The sequence below is a fragment of the Mirounga angustirostris genome, unplaced genomic scaffold, assembly GCF_029215605.1.
Source record: "Mirounga angustirostris isolate CCGP_5_RB_7025 unplaced genomic scaffold, mMirAng1.0.hap1 SCAF_5, whole genome shotgun sequence".
Classification (NCBI taxonomy): domain Eukaryota; kingdom Metazoa; phylum Chordata; class Mammalia; order Carnivora; family Phocidae; genus Mirounga; species Mirounga angustirostris.
This window is the reverse complement of record NW_026991713.1, coordinates 32300691-32319821: the sequence shown is the minus strand read 5'-3', so window position 1 is coordinate 32319821 and position 19131 is coordinate 32300691.

Below are 19131 nucleotides of genomic sequence, written 5' to 3'. Positions count from 1 at the left end.
TTCCTGCTTTGGTTTTGGTAGTTCGTAGGTATCTAGGAATTTATCCATTTCTTTCAGATTGCCTAATATATTGGCATATAATTGCTCATAATAGTCTCTTACATTGTATTTCTTTGGTGTTGGTTGTGATCTCTCCTCTTTCATTCATGATTTTATTTATTTGGATTTTTTTCATTTTTTTTTTTTTCTCTTTTCTTTTTGGTAAGTCTGGCTAGGGGTTTATCAATCTAGTTAATTCTTTTGAAGAACCAGTTCTTTGTTTCATTAATCTGTTCTACTGTTTTGTTTTGTTTTTTTTTTCTGTATCATTGCTTTCTGCTCTAATCTTTATTATTTCCCTTCTCCTGCTGGATTTAGGCTTTACTTGCTGTTCTTTTTCCAGCTCCTTTAGGTGTAAGGTTAGGTTGTGAATTTGAGACTTTTCTTGCTTCCTAAGGAAGGCCTGTATTACTATATACTTCCTTCTTAGGATTGCCTTTGCTGCATCCCAAAAGGTTTTGAACTGTCATGTTTTCATTTACATTTGCTTCCATGAATTATTTTAATTCTTTCATTTCCTGATTGACTAGGAAATTAGTAGGATGTTTAGTAGGATGTTCTTTAATCTCCATGTATTTGTGGTTCTTGCAAATTTTTTCTTGTGGTTGACTTCTAGTTTCATAGCCTTATGGTCTGAAAATGTGCATGCTATGATCTCGATCTTTTTGTACATGTTGAATCCTGACTTGTGACCCGGTATGTGATCTATTCTGGAGAATGTTCCATGTGAACTCGAAAAGAATGTGTATTCTTTTGCTTTAGGATCAAATGTTCTGAATATATCTGTTAAGACCATCTGGTCCAGTGTGTCATTCAAAGCCCTTGTTTCCTTATTGATCTGCTTAGATGATCCATCCACTGCTGTGAGTGAGGTGTAAATGTCCCCTACTATTATTGTATTATTGTCAATGAGTTTCTCTAAGTTTATTATTGATTTATATATTTGGCTGCTCCCAAGTTAGGGGCATATATATTTAAAAGTGATAGATCTTCTTGTTGGATAGACCCCTTTATTATGATATAGCATCCTCATCTCTTATTACGATCTTTGGTTTAAAATCTAGTTTGTCTGATATAAGTATAGCTGCTCCATCTTCCTTTTGATGTCCATTAGCATGATAAATGGTTCTCTACCCCCTCACTTTCAATCTGGAGGTGTCTTTGGGTCTAAAATGAGTCTCTTATAAGCAGCATATTGATGGGTGTTATTTATTTTATCCATCCTGATACCCTTTGTCTTTTGATTGGAGCATTTAGTCCATTTACATTCAGAGTAACTATTAAAAGATATGAATTTAGTGCCATTTTATTACCTGTAAAGTCATTGTTCCTGTAGATTGTCTCTGTTCCTTTTTGATTGTGTTACTTTTGGACTCTCTTTCTGCTCAAAGGGTCCCCTTTAATATTTCTTGCAGGGCTGGTTTAGTGTTCACAAATTCCTTTAGTTTTTGTTTGTCTTGGAATCTCTTTATCTCTCCTTCTATTCTGAATGACAGCCTTGCTGGATAAAGTATTCTTGACTGCTTATTTTTCCATTTAGTACATTGAATATATCATGCCAGTCCTTTCTGGCCTGCCAGGTCCCTGTGGAAAGGTCTGCTGCCAGCCTTATGTGTCTACCCTTGTAGGCTCAGACCACTTGTCCCAAGCTGCTTTCAGGACTTTATCTTAATCTTTGTAATTTGCAAGCTTCAGTATAATATGTTGTGGTGTTGATCTGTTTTTGTTGATTTTGAGGAGAGTTCTCTGTGCCTCTTGGACTTGAATGCCTGTTTCCTTCCCCAGATTAAGGAAGTTCTCAGCACTAATTTGTTCAAATAAACCTTCTGCCCCTTTTCCCTGATCTTCTTCCTCTGGGACACCTATGATGCAGATATTTTTTTGCTTTATGGAATTGCTGAGTTCCTTAAGTCTACCTTCATGATTTAATAGTTTCCTTCCCCTCTTCTTTTCAGCTTCATTATATTCCATAATTTTATCTTCTATATCACCTATCCTCTTCTCTGCTTCTTCAATCCTCATAGTGATTATATCATTTTTGTTGTTGTTGTTGTTTTTGCATCTCAGCTACATCCTTATTATTTCATCCTGCTAGCTTTGAGGTCTTTTATCTCTACAGCAAGGGTTTCTCTGGTGTCCTCTATGCTTTTTTCAAATCCAGTTAGTAGTCGTATGACTACTGATCTAAATTATTCAAATATGTTGCTTATATCTGTTTTGAGCAAGTCCCTGGCTGTGATAGCTTCCTTACTTTTTGGGGGGAGGGGGGGAGAATTCCTCCGTCTTGTCATTTTGGCTAAATTTCTATCTTTTCTGTGTTATGAAAGCTTGTTATGTTGCCTTCACCTCAGAGTAATGCTATATTAAAAAGAGGTCATACATTATCCAGGGCCTGGCACTTCAGGAAGTATTTCTGGTGTATTCTGTGTGCACTCTGCTGTTGCGTTCTGGCTCTTCTTTCCCAGAGTCCCATCCTCTGCAGAGTTCCTCCTTGCTTGCAGTGGGGAGTGTTTGAACATTTATCTAGGTGTGCTTTGATTTGTTTGTTGAAAAAAGCCTGTTGGTTTTTTTTTAAAGAAAAAAGCAAAGAAACAAAAAAAGGGAGAGAAAAAGAAAAAAAAAATTCTGATCCAAAAATAAGAGAAAAGGAAAAGGAATGAAAAAAAAAAAAAAAACCCAAACAATCAAAAAAATTGTAAGCCTGATTCCAAAAAAAAGAGAGGAAAAAAAGAAAAAGAAAAAGAAAAAAAAGCCTGATCAAAGACAAACAAAAAAAGGAAATGAGAAAACAAACAAACAAAAAAACTACAATTCTGATTCCAAAGAAAAAGAAAAACAAAAATCCAGCCCCATCCTATTTCCACCAGAACTGAAGGGGATGCTGTGAGGTATCATATGATCAGTAGACTTGGTACATCTGGCTTGCTGCCTGTGTTGCTCTTCTAGGGGAGAGGCCTGCTGCACTGGCTCAGAGCCAATCCTGCCCCCGCAAAAATAAAAGCACTTGCCAACCACAGGGGAGCAGGGTTTGATGTAAGCAGCTTCCACCTGCACTGGGGGCCTCTGTGTTGCTCTCTGATGTCCAACTGTGTTGGTATCGGGGTAAAATGGTGACTCCCCACTCTCTCCACCCAGGTATGGGACCACCACCCTGCAATGTACCAGAAACCCTCATAGAAAATCAAGGGTTGCCAGCATGGTTGGTGCCCAGCTATCTTGAGTTTATCTCTGGCATGGCTGGGATTCAAAACTCCAAATCTTAAAGTAGCCAACACCTCTCAGATCTGCTCCCTCCTCTGGGTTAGAGGCTCATTGCACTCTGACTAGTGCTTTTTGTCCCAGAAAAACAGTCCCCTACCTGTGCTGTGCATGGATTCTGTGCTTTGGCAACATGAAAAGCAGAGACCAGGTTATCCAGCCTCTGCGGGCATGTTTGTTCACTGCCGACAGAAGGCTGTTTGCTGGATCCTGCAGGGCCTTTTGTCCTTGGAGAGGATATATACCCTCTTCCAAATGTACTCCACGAAGGGGACTGATCTCTCCCAGTGCAACCTCTGAGATCACTACATCACTTTTGTGTGCTCCTGGGCCAGAGTTGTCCTTCTCTCCCGGAGTGCACACTATAGCAACTCTCCCACAAAAGCCATGCACTTCCAAAATCTCAGAGCTTGAGCTACACTGTTTGCAAAACCTAGTACCTGTGCACTGGGTTCCCCCAGCTCCATATTCTGTGGTCCAAGAGGTTTCTTGTGCTAACCAACACCTCACTGTCTCAACCCATTCTCCCTTTCCTCTCCCTGCCAAAAGGTTCCCTCCCCGCCATAGCATGGCAGCTTTTCTCTCCCCCATTTCACTTCCACACACTTCACACCTGCTACTTCCAACAGTAAAATCCTTCTTCGAATCCTCAGGTCGATTTCCTGGGTGTTCCAAGTGATCTGACCTCAATCCAGCTGTGTTCAAGGGATGAGGAAAGCCACAGGTCCCCCTACTTCTCTGCCATCTTAGAAGCCAGCTCAGAATATTTAAATCAGAGAGAGGAGGATGGAGGCAGGAACTGGGGAGCCTATGATTCAAATGGACCACTATATATAGTTTTCATACATTTGTTGCTCAGTTTTTAGCATTATTTAATATGTATTATTTTCATGTTGTTTGCTTTGTGGGCACGATGTTTATGTCTGCTGGAACCCAGCAATTAGGCTTTTAATATAAAGTTTTACATTTCTCTACCCCTGCCAAAGCCACAAGAGGATCTTTCTTGATTCTGTACCATGAGAAACTGGTGGGATTCCTGAAGGTAAACCCCACAAAAGCTGTCTCTCAAGACTGTGGTTCCAGGAGTTTTTCACTCTTAAGCTAGTTAGTCTACACTTAGCGTTCAACAGTTCATCAAAATTACCAATTAAGTGTTCCTAATACTTATAGTTCCAGTGTGGCTTTTGTTCCAGGTAAATGGATTTTGACTCTGATTCTTGGCCTTCACTCTCTCTCCAGATTTTAGGGTGGTGATTTGCCCTGCAACCTCATTTATCTGATGGATTCTAAACAATTACTTCATTTTCATTTTGTTGTTGTTGTAGAGACAGGAGTGACAACTTTCAAGCTTTTTGTAAGTTGGAAATGAAACCAGAAATCCTTTCTGTTTCTTTTTTAAATCTCTGATCATTAAATACAGGTTTCACAGTTCAGATTTTAAAATAGTTGCTAGAATGCAACATTGGAATAACATCTCCTTTTATGAGATTTTAAAAAGTATGAAAATATAAAACAAATGGATCATAAGGGGTAAAATAACAATAAAGGAGAAGAGATGGTTTCAATTCTATGAATGTGATTTAAATTTACAATGAACTTATATTTGATTTTTCTATGTATTGGAACACACTTTAATGGTAAATCCATTATTTCTGTTTTATTTTCTCATGTTAACATAATAGCCTATAAAGTAAAATGGACATTCGTTTGTTTAAAAATTTTCAAAAATAATTCACTCATTTTAAAAATATTGTCCTGTATAAAATTCTTCATTCACAAGCAATTAGACATACATTTTTTAAATATCTGCTAAACAAATTAAATAAGATGAAAAAAATGGTCATTTTAAGGAAATACAGATAGAACTATCAGATGTGCCTGTTTTTGCACACTTCGAATAAGTCTACGCAAAGAAATATGCAGAATCAGTCTGCAACAACAGGCCCTCACACAGTATATGGTCAGTGCATACTATTTATTAAAATACTCTAAGATATTAATATTATTTGCTATCATCATCATCAGTAATAATGGTGAATAATGGAAAATAATGGCACACCAAAAGGCTCTCAAGAAATGTTACTGTCACTAAAATAACATTCCTATCTTATACTACCATTTATCACTTAATATGACAAATATCCAATGAGTGACAACTATGCTCTATGCATTAGGTTATGCACAGAGGTTATAGCATTAAATATGACAGAAATATGACAGAAATAGCCCCTACTCATCCAGAGCTTACAATTCAGTGTATGCAAATGCTCTTCTCATCTAATACTGGCCTTCCTAAATTGCAGAACTTCTTTGTTTACAATTAATGTTTAGCATTCAGTCATTCTGGGGAAGAAATGTGGAGGTGGTATCGACCGTGTATGCAATCTATCTTTCCATGAATGTGCATAAAGTTTTTGGAACAAAAATGTTCAATCCTTGCATGGCTAAGGCAAAATGTAACCAATGTTTTCATGGTTGCAAATAATATAGAAATTTTGCTTTGTATTTTAAAAGATAATATTTTCACTAATAAATTAGGATCACCACACCCTAAATAAAAAAGAAAATTCACTATAACATTTAAAGCAAGTGGAAATAGATGACTTCACTCAAATAGTATCCCATGCATCTTGTTCTTATCTTGTTGCAATCTATGAATGTAAAGGAATTTTGTGCTAAGGTTCTGCTCGTGGCCTGTTAGGGCTCAAGTGGATGTAGAGCCTAGTGCCCTGAAGTAACCATATTTTTGGACTTTGAAACTAAGGAGTAATTGCCAATGACAAAATTTAGTGAAATAATAGATTTGCACTAAAGAAAACAAATAAAAATAGATTGAAATGAGAAGACTGGATTAAGGTGGAGAGAGGAGTTTCCAAGTGGGAAGATGGGCTAGCCTGCAGTAATTTCTTATGCCCCTGCTTGTCACCTCCAGCTTGAATATATATAAGGTTTAAAGGAGTAAACAGTAACTTATCCTCACTCATTTTCCACACTTATTCTGAAGCAGCTGTATAATAATCTTTAAATCCTTGACATTACTTGATTATGCAGTTTAATTAGCATTCTACTCATGGCTGAATATTAGTTTTTTTAAATCTCATATCCCATACCACTTTTCAAATCACATTTCTGAATGCCCTAATTTTTAATAACAATCCATTAAGCATAACCTTCATCATTTACATAAAAATATTTTAGAAGTATATTTTTTCACAATTTCACCAGAGTTCTCATTCAAAATTTGATATTGTGTTGCTCCAAAAAAGACTTTTTCATTACAAAAAAATCAATATATTTCATGTGATATTTTTGATAAAATATATGTGAGTGTATCGAGTTTACTTTTACATGATTATAATCTTACATATGTAAAGGGATTTTTCCCAGGTCACAATATTATGAAACTACTTGAATGATTTTAAGAATTCAATCTTGAAATAATTTCATTTCTGGTAGGTACTAGATTCTACTTAGAAAGAGCTTGTATTACATAGAATTATGTGTTACTTGTATGAAAGAGAGTAACTATTAATATCCTATGTGTGCATGTGGGGGGTGCATTCATATACACACACATACACATATATAACTATGTGATATATTGAATTTGGCTTATGACTTCAGTGATCTTCCCTAGTTTATATGTAAAAAAAGGAATTCTAAACAGATAATGTTTACTTAAGTGGGTAAAAAACAAACTCTCACATATATCAAATTAATACCAAATTTTGTTTTCATCATTTATACCTGAAGTTTCTGAAAGGAACTTTTCATCAGCTGTAACATTAGTTTTTCATAGTAAATTTAAGTTATATCTTAAATCATCACTCTCATTTCAAACTAGTTGTTACTATTTGTGTGTGTGTGTGTGTGTGTGTGTGATTTTGTTGTGCACTTTGCCAACTATACCTCTGCTGCTAAAAAAATATTGCTTCTTTTACACTCTGGTTCATTGATTTTTTTTAAAGAATATATTTGGGTGCATCAAATACTTATATCCCACACCATCACAGTTTATAAATTATAGAACTTTGTCCCTTGAACTACACTTTAATTACAGCCATTTTAAAAGTGTATGTTGCTAGGAAAGACCTTAATGAACACTGTTTTTGTGCTTGATTCTGCCTTTCAGAAACATTTTCTACTTTTTACTTATGAGAAAAGGCTAGATTGCCCTTCCCCACTTGGCCAATACGTACACAGTGCAATGATTAGCTTTTGCTAGCAGGACTTCTAACAGCTTAGACAAACATTGAGGAATACGATGCTACAAAACAGAATCCATAGAGTTGCAGAAATAGGCTGTGTTTCAAAGCTTCTTTAAACAAGCTGCACCCATGAAAATACTCCCTATTAAACATCATTTATAGAAATCTGGTAAATTTCTACCACCAAAAAAGTATTGGCAATGACACCAAAATGCTAAATTCAGTCCCCCAAATCCTATTCCTATACTATGCATGCTGACTGGAGGCACAATCCTGCCACTTCTGTGTGAGGGGACAGCCACACGGGAGGAAGCGAGGATAAAGCGGAAGCCTTATTTTCTCCACTAATGAAAGGACGTATAGTTCTACATTTTCAAAGTATTCTCATATGGCACTGCAGGCATACAGCACACATGTTTTCTAGCAATTATTATCCATGCATCAGTCTGAGGAATAACACAGAAGGACTGTGTGGGTATTTGTATGCGTTCATTCTCATGCTCAATATTTTTTTATAGTCAAGTCACATTACCATATCCAGAAGGATTCCTTAGCACTTGCAGAACAATTTTATTGGTAGAACATGTAATATTTTGAAAATTGTTTCCTCTCTCCACCCCCACAGCTGTCACCCACAAAGCCCAGATTACTTCTTTCATGAAAGTCGGCGTGACACGTTTTTTGTGGGAGTTCACATAGCAGTTTCCTCAAACAATGTGTTAGTCCATCTGACTTATCCTACTTCCATTTCTAGTAATACCTTTACACCCCATGTCTGATTTCTAGCCCCAAATCTATTCATTTTATAGAGCATTTTTAGCTTAACCTACATGTTTCAGACTGTTTTACTGAAGGAAAAAAAAAAAAAACACGAATGTGCTAGAGGACTCTATATTAGATATTCGTAACAAATGACATATGAATATTAATAATCATACATTTTGAAAACTACAAGGAATAAATGTATATAATTAAAACCCTAAGATCTCTTAAATTAAAATGATATCTTTCTATGTCTTCAAGAAAATAACAGGGGCACCTGGATGGCTCAGTCGTGAAGCGTCTGCCTTCGGCTCAGGTCATGAGCCCAGGGTCCTGGGATGGAGGCCCGCATCAGGCTCCCTGCTCAGCGGGAAGCCTGCTTCTCCCACTCCCCCTGCTTGTGTTCCCCCTCTCGCTGTCCCTTTCTCTATCAAAAAAATAAATAAAATCTTAAAAAAAATTAAAGAAAATAACAGATACATGGATCTCTTTATTATTACTCATTATAACTAGTGTTAAAAGTACCTTTTGTTCAGATGCTATTAAATATATCTAATTCTTTTAATTTATAAATTTTGAAGCATTTTGTATTTGAATTGCATTTTACACTGAACTCTTTGTGCCTATATACCAATATATACCTAATCCTTGCACTTAGTACACAACTCAATAAATATAAATTAACTGTATTATAGTATTTATATAAATTCATATACTTATATTAATTTTATTTGATATACAAGTATATATTTAAGTACTATTTAATATAAAGTATATTTGTATTAAAGTATACATTTGAAAATTTACTTTCAAATACTGATATGTTAATTTATAGCTAAAATGTTAGTAGATACATGTATATAAACAAGTATAATTTATGTAAATTTATATATTTATACAATATATATGTAAGCAAGTATATATTATTGTATAAAAGAATTAAATGTGATTGAAATTTTAAAAAGTTATAAGTAGCAAACATATAAAGAATATACAAAAATGTGTATGTATTGTTAAAAGAAATGTGATAAAATAAAGCCTTATAAAAGTAGCTATATGGTGGTATCTAAGTCAAAAAAGAGCTATTCAAATTTAGAGCTAGAACACACACAGATGCTGACATTTGCATTCATATATATATTCATAGTGGTACAGGGGTTCTCTGGGTCAGATATTTATGAATGGAATCTCTAGGTTCAAGGTAAGTGTGTTCAGTTTTCCAAAGTAGTTGTACCAACTAACACTCCACCTGCAGTGACTGAGTACTTGCTAATCCACATCCAACCATTAAGCATCTGTTTTCTAAAAGATGCTCATTTAGTGAGTAGAAAATAATGCTTTCTGCTATACTACTCTGGTTCTTGATATATCTCTCTCTAACCAACCATCTGTCTATCCATCTATCTTTACTTATCCACCTACCAAAGTTTATAGGCAATTTGTACTTTTTCTTGGAAGTCATTTTTTTCTTTTACTATTTTTCTAGTGTTTGTTTTCTTTTATGTTGATTTAAAAATGTTCATTTTATTTTCTATAAAGTAACTAATCTTTCAATAGTTAATGTGTTTCAAAAAAGTTCATGGCATTTCTTTTCACTTTCCTGACAGAGTTGTTTAATAACTAGAAGCTTGTAAAGTTAATGTTGGATAATTCATGAATATTTTCTTCTGTTTATTTTTTTATCCTGTATAAGAAATCCTTATAAATATCACGAATATGGTTTCTTATATTTTATTTTGAACATTTAATAGTTACATATTTATATTTTTTCTTTGACTTTTTAAATGTATATTTTGTGAGGTAAGGATCTAATTCCATTTTTCCCCATGCAATCACCAGATACTTGGAATAAAAACAAGAATAAAGAGATGATCCTTTTTCCTCCGTCCAGCTCCATCTTTGTCTTAACTACCAATGAAAGTACTCTTTTAAGTGTCACTCGGCTATTTGTGGACATTTGTATTTGTATTAAAATTTTAGAAATGCAAGTCAAATACTACAAAACATATCTGTAATCTTAATGTGATTAAATCTACAGATCAATTTAGGGATAATTGAAACCTACTTTAATATTAAGCTTTTTGATTTAAGTGAATGGCATTATCTCTATAATTAAGAATATAAAAATATTTTTATAGTCTTAAAATTTTATTCATAAAGGTTTTTCATATTTTTACCCTTATCACCATATGCTACTATACTATTGTATCATATGAGATAAATACCATTTACACCTCAAGATAGTCATGCCTCTTTTTTCTTTTGGGAACCTATGAGTGTTGAGTCAATAGTCGAATTGTATTTGGGTTTTGTGGTTGACTATGGCTCTTTAGTGCACATCTGACTTCAAATTCCCACAGAATTCCTTCAAATTCCTTTATGCTTAATGAAAGGTGCTAGGATTTTCTGTGTTTCTGCCCTATTTTCAGCAGTCTCTGTATAGAGGGATCCCTTTCCATGCTCTTGCCACATCCCTAGTACTGGACTGCTGTTGAGGATAGAGTAGGATTCTTAAATCTCCTATTCTCACTTCAGTCTTATGTAGGCCATGTACACTGGAGCAAGATGATTTAATGTGGATGTGATGAAATTCAGTCTCCTTCTCTTAATCTTTATTTAGGTTGTTCATAGTAGAAACAGACTAATATTTGCTAACAAATATGAAACTATTAACACCAGTTTTTATGAAGTTAGTATAAAGTAAAATGTTTCAGGGACAAAAACCTTTCCTAGAATAATGTTTATTTAACAAATCCCCTTATCTCCTCATCCTTATTTGTAAAAAAGAAATCTCAAACTTTAATTAAAAATCTGAATTTCATTTTACATAAGAGTTTAACATTTTCAACTCTCTCATCTGATATCATCTTTGCTAGCATAGGAAATAAATGTGTAGAACTTTGCACAAAGAAAAAAATGACATTCAGAACACATTCCTTTTGGAAATAAAGTTATATATTCTCATTTCAAGAAAGTTCTGGACATAGTTAAGTGAATATTGAATTAATTATTTCTTCAAATAAAATCCCCAAGGATCTATAAAACATTCTAAGTATCTTCTCTTTCTCCATTATCCACTTGAAACTCGGAAAATGTTTCACATTTAGTTGTAGAGTATCAAGTTATAAACTACTGTTTGGAATTCAACAAGATAAGCAGTTGTTACTTGAAAGAATTTTATTAATTTTAATGTGATTTATTAATTGATAAGCCTAGAAGATATATGACTTCCTAAAGTTCCAAAGAAGGTCATGTTCAAGTCTAGATGCTTTTGTCCTTGAAAAACTTTAGTAATAATGACATCAATGACAAAAAATAACACTAACAGCTATGGCTAATATTTACTGACCCTTCCTCTATGACAGATACTGCTTAACTCTACATGTATTACCAAATATATCACATCCCCCTTTTATAGATTATGCTTCAAGATATGCAGTAATTTGGCTAAGATTACAAAGTTCATTAATGGTAGAGCAGCATTCATACTCAGCCTGATTTGGAGGTCTTAGCCATTAACCATTATATCCTATGGGCTCTGAACCAATCACCAGGTTTTTAAATAGGACCTAGTATATACTATATTCTCAGTGTTCAAAATAAATACTTTAATGGAGGTCAAGATACCTTATCACTAATGAGAGCCATCATTACAGCAATAACAGTGACTTTTTCACCTATTCCCAAGTGAGAAAAAATGTTTCTGGGGAACTTTGATGTGGGTATTTAATAAAGAAATCACTTTTCTATTTTTATAACCTTTGAACTGTAAAACCCTTTATGCATCACCATAACCTTGATTATCATCTTTTCTTCACCACAATACTGTGCCCAGCACAAAGCCCGATGTGGAGCCCAACCCCATAACCCTGAGATCATGACCTGAGCCAAAATTAAGAGTCAGACGCTTAACTGACTGAGCCACCCAGGAGCCCCAGGGCAGACTCTTCATAACACACATAAAAATTACACAGTCCTGGACAGTGTTGCTGCCTCTAGGAATTTCACTTACAACAGTTTTAATTTGTCAAATTAGAAAGGCGTTCTGAAACTATTTTGGTCAAGATCCAACACATGTTATATGATGAATAATCTTTTTTGGTACATTAAACTCTGACAAACTCAGATTTTAGCAAAACTGACATATTTATCTTTAGTGTAAAAAGGGTATATTTGTCAGAGGGTAATAAAAGTTCTCTATAATGTCAGGGTTCAAATAATGTTAAATTCAATGCCATATTTATTTGGGCACCACTTTCTTTCAAATGTTAAAAAAATCCAATACAAATATAGAATTCAATATAGCTTTTCCCAATTTTCCTGTTAGGAAAATGTTCTTCCACTAGCTAGACCTATTTTTCTTTGCTGCTCTACTTCACTTTAAACTTTGATGTATCTATGTAATTAACAAGAGCTATAGATTCTATCTCCCCTTTTCACCTTGCTATTTTAAATTCCATTTCCCTCTTGTATCCTTTATGGGTAGGTCTTATGAAAATATTCAGTTGCTGCATGTAATTATTTATTTGATAATGTTTCTCTATCTAGGAAAGAGTGAAGTAGTTCTCATTAATACTTCAATATGCCTGGTATAGAGTATAGTCACAAATATTTTGAAGAAATAAATTCAGTTTAATATTGCCATTCACCTGTAGAAAATAATGTAAGAGGGCAGGAAAGTGGACTAGGTGATCAAAACTTTGACAGAAGCTCATAATGTTTCAGAGATGTGTAAATGACAAAAGGAACCAAACCACCAGCAGAAGCCTCACCTTGCCTTCACTATAGACAGGAAAGACATCATGGATAACCAAGTGTTTACTCCACACTAACTTACATAACTATTTCTTCCTATCTTAGTGGGGATGTGGTTAAGACACACAGGGCACATATTACGTTTTCAGACTGAAAGCTTGAGTCCCTTGGGGATCTAGTAAAAAGCAACTCAAGTCTTAGAAACAAACTCAATTCATGCTGTTAATTTGTTCCAATGGTTAAGGTAAATTTAAAACACAGAGGACTAAATTTTCTGAAAAATAATATTTCCAAAAGTTAATTTTTCATTTTAATATGGTTAGTTTGCTTTCATTATGAAGATCAATTTTCACTGTTTCTCTTTTAAAAATTGAATGATTCAATCACAATCTAATCACCATTAAAATGAATTTAAATCAGAAATACATAGTGTTCAATTAGAATTTAATCAATGTTGTGGTTGTTACAAGTGTGAGTCTATCCCATTCTTTCAAACAAAGTAGAACTAGTTATATAAATATTGAGGAACAAACATTTTCCCACAGCCTAGAAATTATGCCACTGCCTTTTGTAAAAACAGTTGCAGGGAAAAAAGGCATGAAATGAGGCTAATATTGGATCCTTTATAAATAATATGTTTTCTGCCTAGAAACCCTTAACAAAATTTTCTGTATTTTTATTTTTATTTTTTTAAGATTTTATTTATTTATTTGAGACAGAGAGAATGAGAGACAGAGAGCATGAGAGGGAGGAGGGTCAGAGGGAGAAGCAGACTCCCTGCCGAGCAGGGAGCCCGATGCAGGACTCGGTCCTGGGACTCCAGGATCATGACCTGAGCCAAAGGCAGTCGCTTAACCAACTGAGCCACCCAGGTGCCCTGTATTTTTAAATAAAAGAAAAAAAAAGGAATTGCATACAGATATTAATCCTGTTTTCATTATTTTATCTGTAAAATGAAACATATAATATTTATAGTATTCAAATGAACATGACTTAGGTATATAATCAAATGACTAATAGAGAAATTTAAGTAGTACAGAAGCATACCATATTGGGATTTTTTTTTGGTATTCTAATAACATAAAATAACATGTACTACATACAAAATAAATTTCAACTAGAGGGTAATAAGGGAAAAAATAATTGTTAGTGATCCTTTCTGAAAGGAATATATTTAAAATGTGCTAAATAGCCATTAAAAAGAATATTTATGAAATTCTTTTACATATTTCCTTTGCAAGGAAGAACTTAGAAGAAAAAAAAATAAGAAATGCCCTTTCTGACCTTTTTCTCTTGATTTATAGTATTTTTTATTTCCTCTTTATGAGAGATGTTGGAGATTTAAAGGAAGCACTTATTAGCAAGCATAAGTGTGCCCAACCTAAGAGAAGATGCTTCCCTTTCTTTTCTTTGATGGGATGGTGCATTATTTCTCTACTGCTCTTAAACCCTTACTGTCTCTCTTAACAATAGGTTATTCTACTCCTTTCCTCAGAAATTTTCTGGAAGCATAATCAGAGAGTGAGATCAAATTAGATCTTTAAAATCTAGGTGTTTTTCCTTCTACAAAGCAGGTTATCTACCATTGCTATTTTTCTATTTTAACACCTCACAAAGGAACACCTTTGTAGTCTGCTGATGAACTTTTTATTGACGTCCAGGATAGCTTACAAAATTCATTAAGGCTTAATTTAACAGAGAAAAAAAAAACTGTGGCCATAGCACACAAATAAAAATATTGATTTATTTATAGCACTATATGTATCTGCTCAGCAATAAAAGTCCAGCTGTTGTGATTCATTATTCATTGATAGAATCCTTGCTCTTTAGAGATGTAAATGAGGAAAAAAAATAAGTTACAAATTCTGGAGCAAGTTTAATGCACCTGAATTACTAAAGTCAGTAAAAATGAATATAGATATTAACACCAAAATGGATTTTAGCAAAATGGCTTATTAAAACCACTTTTTCTTTCTTTTTCTTTATCATAACTTATATAATCAGAGGATCATGATTAATTAGGGCAATGTACTGTGGTAGAATAGGAATTGGACTAAAAATGAGAAAACTTGGTTTCTTATCATGGCTTTACTCATTGCCACTATTAGTTATTTGAGCTTTGTTTTCCTCTGCAACCTGACTGAACCTCATGACCCTACATCTGTCATCACATTCAATATGTGTATTCCACTGTTATTCATTCATTTAAATATCTGTTCAACAAATATCGACAGATGCAGGACCCAGGCTTCATAGTGCTTTAGGTTCTCAGATGTGAAACAGATAATTAAAAAAATAAAACAAAAAACAAACAAACAAAAAAACAAAGATTTGAACAAACGGAAAAGTGCAGGGTAAAACAAAAGCAAAAAATAAGGGGAAATTATAATCTAAGAGCTCTGGAAGACATTCAGGAGAAAGTAAATTTCTAATGTACCTTAAAATCAAAAATGGGGAAGAAGGGTCTGCAGAATTGAAGAGACCGCAAAGGTTGAAGTCTGGAAATGAGAAAGAGCATGGTCCATGTATGGAACTAAAATAAGCTTCATTAAGTCTACAGTGTAGAAAACCTCAACTGTGAGCTTATCTAAAAATTTAACTTTTCCTCTTGTATGCTAGGCTAATAGAGACATTACAATACTCTTCTAGCTGTATATAATTAAGGAGTATGCTACCACTGAAGAAGTTTATCCTGGATAATTTCATATATTTTATTTTTCTTAACTTAGGATTCAGAAGTAAATCCTAAGAAGAATGAAAGAGTAAAGAAAAAGTTAAATATGTAAATGAAGAAATTCTTTGGCTTACAAATACATATTACCAATAATTATGAAATAATAGGTGTTCATTAACCCTCTGAATATTTTGATCTCTAAATATCATCTATTTTGAAGCTACAATCTTGTAGCAGGTATAAAAACATACCATTTTCATAGCATTCCTTCCCAGCAATGGCTCTTTGAAATCTTTCTCATAAGTAAGGGTGGTAAACTCCCAAGTTCATAGCTTAACTTTCATTTTCCATGGCAGTGACACATAGATTGTAGGAAGGCTTTGAAGCAGTACAAGAGTTAAGAACAGAATCAACAACAACAACAACAAAAAAGCAACCAATTTCAAGGACAGCTGTTTAAGCTTACTGAACAGAGTCAAAAACGTGCTAGCTCCACTTAGGCATATGTCAAGCATGCTTCTCACTGCATTTAAATGAAGACTGGATAAATGAAGAAGGTGAAATAGAAAAGATCTGATCAGATACTTCTGTTCAATTAATCAACACATTTGAAAATGAGAAATACAGCTAAGAATAAGTTGTTTGTAAAAATGATTACGACATATATGGCATCAGAATTTAAGCTGATTAAATCAAATGAATGTCTTAATATAATATAGAATCTGTTGAAAGTTAATCATCATCATTATTATTATTATTATTATTATTATTATTATTATTATTATTATATAGCATGGATGGCTACCATTTCTGAATACTTATGAGGTCCTAGGCATTCTATGTGGTAATCATAATTTGAATTACTTTAGTCACAAGAGAAAAAAACAAATTGCTTAATCAAATGTAGGCAAAATGGGGACTGCCACCATTATGTCTTAGCATAGAATTGTTTAGGCTTAAGAAACCAACTTTCCTCAAAAAAGAAAGAAAGAGAGAGAGAGAGGGAGAGAGAGAAGAAAGAAAGAAGAAAGAAGAAAGAAAGAAAAGAAAGAAAGAAAGAAAGAAAGAAAGAAAGAAAGAAAGAAAGAAAGAAAGAGAAAAAAAGAAGCCAACTTTCTTCTTACTGTTTCTTAGACCAGAAAATTCTTACCTCAAGCTATACTTGTGACCACTACCTCTGCCATATGATCTCAAAACATTGTCATTTCATAAATTTTGAAATTTCTAGGGATAAGATAAATGTATTTGCTCTATATATGCTTATTGCAATCAAGTAATATCCTCCAAGTATTTTATTTCTTCCTTTGCTTCTTCCTGATCCTATGAGAAAAGATCGGCTAATTTCAGAACACTCAAACATGCTACCTAAATTAGTCTACTTAAATTGATCCTTAAATTGGTAATGTTAACCAAATCTGGATACTACCTTTCTTTTTTCTTTCTTATTATTTTCTGACTCAGATACTTGGTTTTTCTAACTCTCTAAAGTGAGTCTTAAAGGCTTTCTATAGTGAGAAATAAGAAGTCAGTGCATACTAGGTTTGTCAAAGCACTGATTATTAAAGAAAACCCTACCCAGTGTCACTTTTCCATTATATCACATGATGGGCAGTGAAGAGGTAGCATTCTCTCTGGGAGCAGACAGTAAGGGGGTACATGATTTTACATATTTTACAAAAATAATAAAATAAAATCTCAAAATAAAAGTTGTTCTACATTTTTATTATCACCATGATCCAGTAATTATAAACAATATCAGTAGTAAAACACTCTTCCCTCAGAGAATCATTTGTTAAAGTTCAAAAAATTTTGTGGTTACATCAAGTTAAAAATATATATATACCTATTTTATTATGTGTCCTTTATTAAATATTGTATACTATATGGAAGTTAATGCAGAGAGCTCTCAGTTATACAGTAAGTCCCTGACACAAGTAGACTCAGATACAGTCATTCTTTTCTAAATATTTTGATCTCTAAATATCATCAGGTTTAGTGTGTATCTCCAACCAAGGTGGTACCACATATTATTGTTTTTCAAATGTAGACACAGAATAAACAGTGATAGCACAATGAATGTCTAGATGAAGAAATTTTGTCTTTCTATGTGACTGCTAGAAGTTTTGAGTTTTATCTTAAACCTTAATAGAGTGAAATAATATATGGGCTCTGAAGTGCACAATTTTTGTAATTGAATCATTGTCCGAACTACTCTAAGAAGTCTAATATATAAAATATTGCATATAGTTCTGAAAATTTGTAGGAAATTCAGGCTTGCACATCTAAAGAACCCATACAAGAAACAAAATAATATTTTAATGATACAGGTAAAGGATGACATTGAATATTGAATATTGATAATTTTGAAGAGAAAGTATCATCAAGAGTCAATAATGATGATGATGATAAAGAGATGCTTGCAAAATTAAGACTAAGACTCTGATGAAGAAGATATGACAAATGAAATTTTAATATATTATGATTTCACTACTTGGTCAAGATTTGTTCCAGGTGATTGAGAGTTAACCTAGTTAAAACAAATAAACAAAATGAAGAGGGGGAAATGAGAGGGGGAGATGAACCATGAGAGACTATGGACTCTGAGAAACAAACTGAGGGTTCTAGAGGGGAGGGGATGGGGGGATGGGTTAGCCTGGTGATGGGTATTAAAGAGGGCACGTACTGAATGGAGCACTGGGTGTTATACGCAAACAATGAATCATGGAACACTACATCAAAAACTAATGATGTAATGTATGGTGATTAACATAATAAAATTTTAAAAATTTTTTCTTTAAAAACAACAAAAAACAAATGGACCATATTACAATAAATATTGTTATGCAGTTGAGAATTGAAAAAAGTACAAAGGAAGGAAGTCAACTCTTGTCAATTTGATGGTTTTTATAGTCTTTATATACTTTCTAATCAGTAAATAAAGGATATTGCATTGATGTTGAAGGAATTACTCTCAAATTATGACAAACTAATTATTATATTTAAGAATTTCTTTTGTATAATTGTCACATCAAGTGAAAACCTCTGAAATTAAAAAAATATTAAAAATATTTTATCAATCATGAATGAAAAATGGAACAATGTGGCTATGTTATTTATTAAACATTAATATATGAAGAATATAGATTTTGACAAGGCTTTTGACAAGTTTGCAGAACTTACAACTCAAAACTAAAATTTAATGTTATTATTCATTTCTGTAATAGACCAGTATTGTAGATATAAAATTGTGGGGCTTTTAATATTTTATAAAAACATAGATTTTTTAAATTAAAGTGATTAAATCATAAAATTGTTTTCTTTTTTGTACAGTGATATTTATTTTTTTAAAAGATTTTATTTATTTATTTGTCAGAGAGAGAGAGCACAAGCAGGGGGAGCAGCAGGCTCCCCACTGAGCAAGAAGCCTGATGCAGG